Source organism: Castor canadensis, chromosome 6 (genome assembly GCF_047511655.1).
Source record: "Castor canadensis chromosome 6, mCasCan1.hap1v2, whole genome shotgun sequence".
NCBI lineage: Eukaryota > Metazoa > Chordata > Mammalia > Rodentia > Castoridae > Castor > Castor canadensis.
In genome coordinates this window covers 100,170,687-100,180,123 of record NC_133391.1, presented here as the reverse complement: position 1 = coordinate 100,180,123, position 9,437 = coordinate 100,170,687, and the positions used below count along the sequence as shown (strand labels likewise).

At 36.3% G+C, this 9,437-nt stretch overlaps 1 pseudogene; it reads right to left on the bottom strand.

Annotated features, from left to right (window-relative positions):
• Positions 1 to 5,290: 5,290 nt before the first annotated feature.
• On the bottom strand, positions 5,291 to 6,118 carry LOC109679596 (translationally-controlled tumor protein-like; annotated as a pseudogene).
• Between the last annotated feature and the right edge of the window lie 3,319 nt (positions 6,119 to 9,437).

Here is a 9,437-nt window from a genome sequence, read left to right as displayed (position 1 = left end):
CAAGCCCCTGGCAAATCTGACTAAAACAAAGAGGGGAAAGACCCAAGTTAGTAAAATCAGAAACAAAAAAAGGGAAGATAACAACAAACACCAAGGAAATCTAGGGAATCATCAAGGACTTCTTTGAGAACCATTCAAAAAAATTAGAAAATCTTGAAGAAATTTCTAGATACTTATGACCATCCAAAGCTGAACCAAGAGGATATTAATTACCTAAACAGATCTATAACACATAAAGAAATTGAAACAGCAATAAAAAAATCTCCCAAAAAAGAAAAGTCCAGGACTTGACAGATCCTCTGCAATTCTACCAGACCTTTAAAGAAGAGCTAATACTAACACTCCTTAAACTTTTCCATGAAATAGAAAGGGAAGGAATACTGCCTAACTCATTTTATGAGTCCAGTATTGCACTCATCCCAAAATTGGACAAGGGTACATCCAAAAAGGAGAGAGCTACAGGCCAATCTCCTTAATGAACATCGATGCAAAAATCCTCAATAAAATAACGGCAAACCAAATCCAGCAGCATATCAAAAATATCATTCACCATGACCAAGTAGGCTTCATCCCAGGGATGCAGGGGTGGTTCAACAGATGTAATTCTATAAATGTAATACAGCACATTAACAGAAGCAAAGACAAAAACTACTTGATCATCTCAATAGATGCAGAAAAATCCTTCTATAAGATTCAACACCGTTTCATGATAAAAGCTCTAAGGAAACTAGGAACAGAAGGAATATACCTCAACATTATAAAGGCTGTAGATGACAAACATACAGCCAACATCATACTTAATGGGAAAAAAATTGAAACCATTTCCTCTGAAGTCAGGAGTGAGACAAGGTTGCCCACTCTCCCACAGCTATTCAACATAGTACTGGAATTCCTAGCCAGAACGATAAGGCAAGAAGAAGAAATAAAAGGAATACAAATAGGTAAAGAAATAGTCAACCTATCCCTATTTGCAGACAGCACGATCCTATACCTCAAAGACCCCAAAAACTACACCCCAAAACTCCTATATACCATAACAGCTTCAGCAAAGTATCAGGATACAAAAATCAACTTATAACAATCAGTAGCCTTTCTATACACCAACAATGAACAAATTGAGAAAGAATATAGGAAAACAATTCCACTTACAACAGCCTCAAAAAAATATCAAATACCTAGGAATAAACTTAAAAAGGATGAAAATGATCCCTACAAGGAGAACTACAAACCACTGAAGAAAGAGATCAAAGAAGACTACAGACGGGGGATAGATTTCCCATGCTTATGGATTGACAGAATCAACATGGTAAAAATGGCTATACCACAAAAAGCAATCTACATGTTCAATGCAATTCCCATAAAAATTCTAATAACATTCATCACAGACTGTGAAAAATCTACCCAAAGTTTCATTTGGAAACACGAAAGACTGCGAATAGCCAAGGCAATACTGGCAAAAACTGCAATGCTAGAGGTATCACAATATCCGACTTCAAATTATACAACAGAGCCATAGAAATAAAAACAGCATGGTACTGGCACAAAAACATATATAAAGACCAGTGGAACAGAATAGAGGACCCAGATATGAATCCACACAACTACACTCACCTAATTTTTGACAAAGATGTCCAAAAAATACAATGGAGAAAAGACAGCCTCTTTAACAAATGTTGCTGGGAAAAGTGGTTATCTACCTGCAGAAAACTGAAACTAGATCTATGTCTATCACTCTGTACTAGTATCAATTCAAAGTAGATTAAGGACCTTAATAGCAGACTGAAAACACTGAAGTTAGTACAGGAAAGAACAGGGAATACACTAGAAGCAATAGGTATAGGCAAGGACTTCTTCAGTAGAACTCAAGCAGCTAAGAGAAAAGATGGATAAATTTGACTACATGAAATTAAAAAGCTTCTGTACATAGAAGAAATGGTCTCTAAATTGAAGAGACCGCCCACAGAATGGGGAAAATCTTTGCATCAGAGAAGTGACTGATAACCAGAATATATAGGGACCTCAAAAAAAACCTAAACTCTCCCCAAATCAATGAACCAATAATTAAGTGGCCAACTGAGCTAAACAGAACTTTTTCAAAAGAAGTCCAAATGGCTAAAAAACACATGCAAAAATGCTCACCATCCCTGGCCATTAAAGGAAATGCAAAGCAAAACCACACTAAGATTTCACTGCACTCCTGTTAAAATAGCTACCATCAAGAATACCAACAACAACAAATATTGGAGAGAATGTGGATACAAGAACCCTCAGACACTGCTGGTGGGAATGTAAGTGAGTACAAGCACTAAGAAAAACAACATGGAGGCTTCTTTAAAAACTAAATATAGATCTGTCATATGATCCAGCAATACTGTTCCTAGGGATATACCTAAAGGAATACGACTCAGGGTATTACAAAGGCACCTGCACACCCATGTTTATTGCAGCACTATTCACAATAGCCAAACTATGGAAACAGTGAAGATGTCCCACTATAGACATGTAGTATTTATACACAATAGAATTTTATTCAGACACAAAGAAGAATGAAATTCTGTCATTCACAGGTAAGTGTATGGAACTGGAGAACATCATCTTAAATGAAGTTAGTCAGGCTCAGAAGGTCAAATATAGCATGTTCTCCCTCATATGCAGATTATAGACCTAGAACAAATGCAGTAATATTATCAGATATGAGTCATGCACTAAAGGGAGACCACGTACAGGAGGGATAGGGCAAAGGGCAGAAACCAAAAACTTGAATGTGGTTGATGTGCTTGCTGTATAGAAGTGAATATAGTAATCTTTACCTGGCAGAGGCCACTATGGGAAGGGGACTAGGAAGTAGCGAAGAGGTCTGGTAGAGATGAACCAATGTGGGTTATAATACATATATAAATGGAAACAACACAAGGAATCTCTCTGTACAGCTATCTTTATCTCAAGCTAGCAAAAATGCTATGTTTCTCTTATTATCTTTTATGTTTCTCTTCAACAAAATCAGAGAACAATAGGGCAGAACAGATTCTGGCCAGAAATGGGGCAAGAGGTGGCCCAAATAATGTATACACATGTAAGTAAATGTAAAAACAATAAAAGTAAATTTAAAAAATTAAAAAGCCACCCTCCCACATGGCTTCAAATGAAAATTTTCTGAGAAAGCGAAGGATGGAGCATATTTAATTGGCAAAAGATTTCTAGGTGCCTAGAATTTGCAGTTCTGTTACCTCCCCCGAAAAGAGCTGCTGCGATGATCCAATCATGTTTCTTTGGGCAGAAAAAAGATAAAAATCAAACGTATTTGTTATGTTTTATGATTATTTTCTCTTTTTCATTTAGAATTTTGTTGGAAACTTGGTGAAAGTTCAGAAAAGATTTTTAGAACTTTAGGACTAAGGAAAGTAAGAAACCATGTAGTCAAACTGTACAACCGAAGACAAGGTGATTTAAGGAAGTGAAATAATTTAAAAAGTCACTAGATACCACAGAGACTAAAGCTAAAATCATCATACCATCATCAACAATTCTACAACATAACAACAGAAATACTCAGTACCTACTGGAAAAATACTGTGGAGCGCGGTGTATTGCGCAAGCCTTATGTCATTTGATCTTCCAGCAACTCTGCGTAGTACGTGTAATAATGATCATTTCTATGGGATGGACAAAAAACCCTGAAACATAGAAAACTTAAATAATTTGCCCAAATCATAGACATGTAAGCAGTGAATCTGATAGTAAACCTAGGCCTTTCTGACCTATTCTTAAACATTTTACAATCAGTTCAGCAACCATCTTATTTTAATTAGGAATAAAAACTGGGGAGCTAGCATCTTATCAGAAACACTCTGATTGAAATTTTAATCATGTAACAAAATTAAATCATTAAATATTTGTTCATATTATAGTTATTATATTCATTGCTTGCATTTATATTTTGTAAAAATAAAATTTAATTGAAACATGAAATAAAATTTATCAACAAAAGAATAATTACAGAATTTGGGCATGAGGAAATATTCTGTCAGATTATATCCTTCCATCCTAAATATATAAAAACAATAAACTGTGTTTTTATCCTCATACATAAATAAGGCAGACTTAAGCTAGAAAAATCCTCTTGTAGTAAATACTATGCAGTTAGTTTAATGCCTATCCTGAAGCTATTGGTGTGCCTTTTTAGGATATATTTGTTGTACAGAGGGGATTCATTGTGACAATTCCAAATAGGCTTATATTGTACATTGTTTAGATCACCCCTACCTTCTACCCCCTCCTTGTGTCACTTAGAACAACTGGAAGCAGTTTTTGTTCTATTTCATATATAAGTGTATGAACTCCAGCCACTATTGGTGTGTCTTTGTAACAAAAACTTCACCTTCTAAAATGATAGAATCAAAATTGTCATTTTTAAGACGAAGTCCCAACATCAAGACTGCCACAATAGTAGGACAAGAGTATTGGTATTTTGTGACTGTGTGTGCAACTCACTGAGAATGGAGCCTGTCTAGTTTTCCTATATTCTGCCATCTGCCATTCCTCTGCTTCTTCTCTACCCCCCACCTTCCCCTTGAGTGTCCTCTAACTTGAGACCCTAGAGTCAGTTATGAACTCTGGCTCATAGTTGCTTTTGCTCTGCCTCAGTTTCAAAGGTAATTAGCTAATGTCAACACTGTCCATGCTATAGCATCAATGCTAATTATATGTGACTGATCACATATTTTGTTGACTTGAGGTTGTTTTTACATGTTTATTTTTTTGCTCTGCCAAAATGATCATGCACTTCCCAGACAAGGGGCTCAAAGCTTCCATTGATTTGTCATGTAAATTTTACCAAGAAAGTTACATGTACACACTGAAAAACTTTGCAGACTTTAGTGTATATGACTATGAGCAAAAGCAAGAAAATTGCTTTTTCTTGTATTTCTTTTCATTTCACATCTACCATCCACAAGTCCTATAGAATCTCTCTCCTGGGGCTGTGCCAATTCCTGACTTGTCACCAGCCTCCAGGTCCCTCTACTTCAGGAACTGATGACAACCATTTTGAATGAAAAGTCCCATCTAAATGTCATAGCATTATATCATGCTGTAATATAATATATTGTAATAAGATAATGACAGTTGGATTGTTATTTTTCCCTATGAGTAAAGCAATCTATCCATTTACATTAGTATTGATAGTTTTTTTCTGCTTATTAACCATGATTCATAAAGCTTTGTTTGTGGATAAATAGTTCTCTCCTTTAGAAGATATTTGGAATGTACAGTTTTTAATTTTTCATGAGACTTTTTTTTTTAGTTTAAATGCACTTTATTTTTAGACAACCTACATGACATGCTTTTCTTAAAAAACAATGCCTCCACTCCACATAAATCACAGTCAAGAGAAATGAAGAGCTCAAGATGACACCAGTCCCATTTGTCATAAGTCCTGGTGTTGTGTGGTGACAAGCAGCAGCCAGTTATGATGACAGGTGATAGATCCAACATAATTGTCCAATTTGTTAACATTTTTCCATTTCTAAACCATCCTTAAAGAAAATCATATACGGGGTCACACCATCCTCGCGGTAGTCCAGGAGAGCAACCATGCCATCTGGATTCATGTTTTCACCAATGAAAAACTGGTAGTTATTGAAATTAGCAAGGATGTACTTGATTTGTTCCGCAGTCCCCGTCATGAAAGGTTTTACTCTTTCTGATCTCTGTTCTTCAAGTTTGCCTTTGAGTGATTTCATGTAATCTTTGATATACTTCTTGTAGGCTTCTTTTGTGAAGCTGGTTTCCTGTAAGTGATGGTTCATGACAATGTCACAGTGATTACTGTGCTTTCGGTACCTTCGCCCTCCGGCCCTTCAGCGGAGGCATTTCCACCAATGAGCGAGTCATCAATGTTACCCTCGGTCCTACTGACCATCTTGCTTCCACCTCCAGGCATAGCCCGTCCGCGATCTCCCGAATCTTGTAAATGTCGGAGAACAGCTCATCGTGGCTGATGAGGTCCCAGTAGATGATCATGATGGCGGCTGGAGGGAGACGATGGCGGCTCTAGCTTAGCAGGAGCCCAGAGCTCGGAGCCAGCGCGGTGCAGCCGGAGCGGCGCTAGGGGGGAGGGGGGAGCTCTTAGAAATGTTTAAGTTCAAAATTGGTTATTTTGAAATAATCAAGTGATTTCTAGATCTATGGCATCTTGACCATATGCTTGTTAATACAATTTAGTGGTCTAATTCTTCCATTCCATACAATATAGGGAAAAAAAGCCTTGTTTGCTCATTTGATCTTTCTTCACTTTATCCCTAGGAGTATTAGGATTTCCACTCTTTTCTGTTGGGATTGCCAACTTACTTCTTGTGCTGCAGGCTAGACCAGGGATATGCTTCAGAAAGCAGCAACTCAGAGTCTATTCTCATCACATGTTACTGTGGCTGCTGCAGATGCTCCAAAGAGCCGTACCTTGAGTGTCTTGCTTGTGATTATAGACATTCATTTGGGATCATTACCCAGCAGCTAGAGGTACTTTCTCTGCATGTCCTGCACATTCTCTACTAGACACTATCTTGTGTGGCCACTGGTATGAGCCTCCTATTGATGACAATGGCTTCATTCACTGTGCCAATGTCCTCTTAAGACGTATGAACGTGTGAAATATGAAAATGCGTTACACTTTCATCCCTTGACTTTCTTTGCATCAGCCTGAATTTGAAGGTATTTTATCAGTTCTACAAGTTCACAGTTCTTTATTCTCAATTGCAACATTCAAGAAGATCTAAAAACCAAATATTTTCAAACACTAAAGCCAAAATTTATTAGATGGTGACATATGACTCAAATTAGCATGAGATTACTTATTCACTTAGTGTGAATGCTCATATATTTTATTTCAGAAATATTTACAAGTTTGTTTTCAAGGTCCCCAATAGTGATGTGATGTAATACATATTAGATACCTACTGTACATTTCCCAGTGCTAAAAGTTCTGAATTATGAAAGTACATCTGGCCCCAATGGCTTTACATAAAGGATCGTTGATCAATAGATACATATTGAATGTTAGCAGTAGCTTAGGAGGTATGCCTAAAATGTATACATAGATACACACTAACAAACCCATACCATTGAAATAAAGCAAGAATCAGAACTAAAATCAAGAAAATATTAAGCCTCAGGTTATATTCAGCATGGTGCTGTTTAGGATAAAATTGACGACATTGACTAAATTGAAAGAATTGGCTGTGTTCAGGCACATCTATAAAAGGGATATAGGTAACCATAAAAACAATATTACTGTAGATTATTTGGTGACATGGAAAATATTCACCATTCATTAGTATCAGAAAAGTAGATCACCAATAATTTGAATAAAATTTTTATAAACCTACATATGTACGTATATAGAAATTAGTGTGAGCAAGTTAACAATGGAGCAATGGTTATTTCTGGGTCATGGATTTTTCAATGGCTTTTATTTTTGACTCTTTGGGCTTGTTTTTTTACTTTTTAGTTTCTTTTTATCATAATCTTTGCTTCTATATGTTTTAATAACATGTTTTGTTTAAGAAAGCCAAAGGGAACATTAAAAAAAAAAGCCTGGATAAATCCCTGAAAGAAAAACAGATGATAACTGAGTCTCAAATGTGTGATAAATGCATGCCCTTCCTTCCTGTGTTCATGAAAAGGTGGTGAAGAGTTTGATCTGGTGGGCAAGAGTTTATTTAATGAAAAGAGAATTACACAGAGAAGTGTGAGCAGTGTAGACTATGCTTTATACAAAAATTTGGTGTTACTGACTCCTTGTTTCTGAGGAAACTGTAGCATGTCTTCATGGCTGCAATTACTCAATTTGGGAAGTGACTCAGAGACCACAGTTTCATTGCGATGACAGTTCAGACATAAGAGCTGCAGTTGCCATTTTATTTGGTTCCTTTTCATGCAGGAAAACAATAATGCAGTCCCAACTTCCTGTCCTTTTCAAACTGTCTATGCTCTTTAAATAAACAGCATTTTAAACTAGGAATGTAAACATTATCCACCCCCCTCAGTACACTGTGTGTGGGATTATGTTTGTCATTATAAAACAAAATTTTACTAAGTATAGAAAATCCTATTTAATTGAATTCCTGCATAACAAAAAATATTTTCATAGTGAGGACAAGAACTTATCTCAGAGTTTTGGGGAGTTCACATAGTCAAACTTTGAATGCCAATCTAAATATTGATCCAAACTTCCCATATCAATCCCCAGGTCTCTAAGTCATTTAATTTCACATGCAGGATAATTCCTTCTTGATTGGGTGCTTATGGCAAACGTTACTAAGTATTATGCTAATATATCAACAAAAATTTATTAAATATTGTTAGTATATATAATCTCTCTTTTTAGGTCTAAAATGAAAGCCTTGCCCTCTCCTTGAAGTCTACTTGGAAGAAACAAATATTCATAGATGGAACTCAAAAATTCAAAGTAATGTACGTCAAGAGACATCACAGGCTGCACATGATTAAATGCCAATCCTCTACAAATATTTTTAAGTGAGAATATTTTGGTTCTTGAGGTTTCAAGATACATGATGTAAATCTATGAGAGGCAGGGCTGAGGAGGCAGCAACACTTCCAATATGCTTTGAGGAAGTTATAGGATATGAACAACAAGAAAGGAAGCACATTCCAAAAGAGGGGAATAGTGTGAGGTTAAATTCAGAGTAATCAAGAATAAGGAAATTATAATAGTTAAGAATCCATAGGGCAGTGCTATGTGCCATAAATTGTCATCTCATGTGTATAAATATGAACCTGTTCATGACTGCCTTGATCAACATGGCTTCCCTACCACTCTTATTCTCTGTCACTCTCTATCATATTAGTCTGATTCATTTTCTTTGTGACATTTTCATTATCCAAAATTATAACACTTATTTATTTATTTAATTTAATTCCTTAATGTACGCTCCAAGAAGGCTGGCACTTGTTCAAGTGTAGTATCCTTAGTATCTCAAGCAATTCTAGGCTCAAGTCATACAGTACATAACTTATGAATGGTATCATGCCCTTTTACAAATGAAGACCCTAATGTGGTGAGAGGTTAAATAACTAGCCCAATGCCACACAGTCAGGATTTGAATTTAGGGCTGTCTTTATTCCAAACCCACATGTTACAAGATCCTTTACCAAACCATTAGAAAACAAGAAGTAGCTCCCTTAGGGGTGAGGATAGGTAAGACACCTAAAAAACTAGCTAGCATTTGTTGCCCTTAATGCAGAGAAACTAAAGCAGATACCTTAAAGCAACTGAGGCCAATAGGAAAAGGGGACCAGGAACTAGAGAAAAGGTTAGATCAAAAAGAATTAACCTAGAAGGTAATACCCACGCACAGGAAATCAATGTAAGTCAATGCCCTGTATAGCTATCCTTATCTCAACCAGCAAAACCCCTTGTT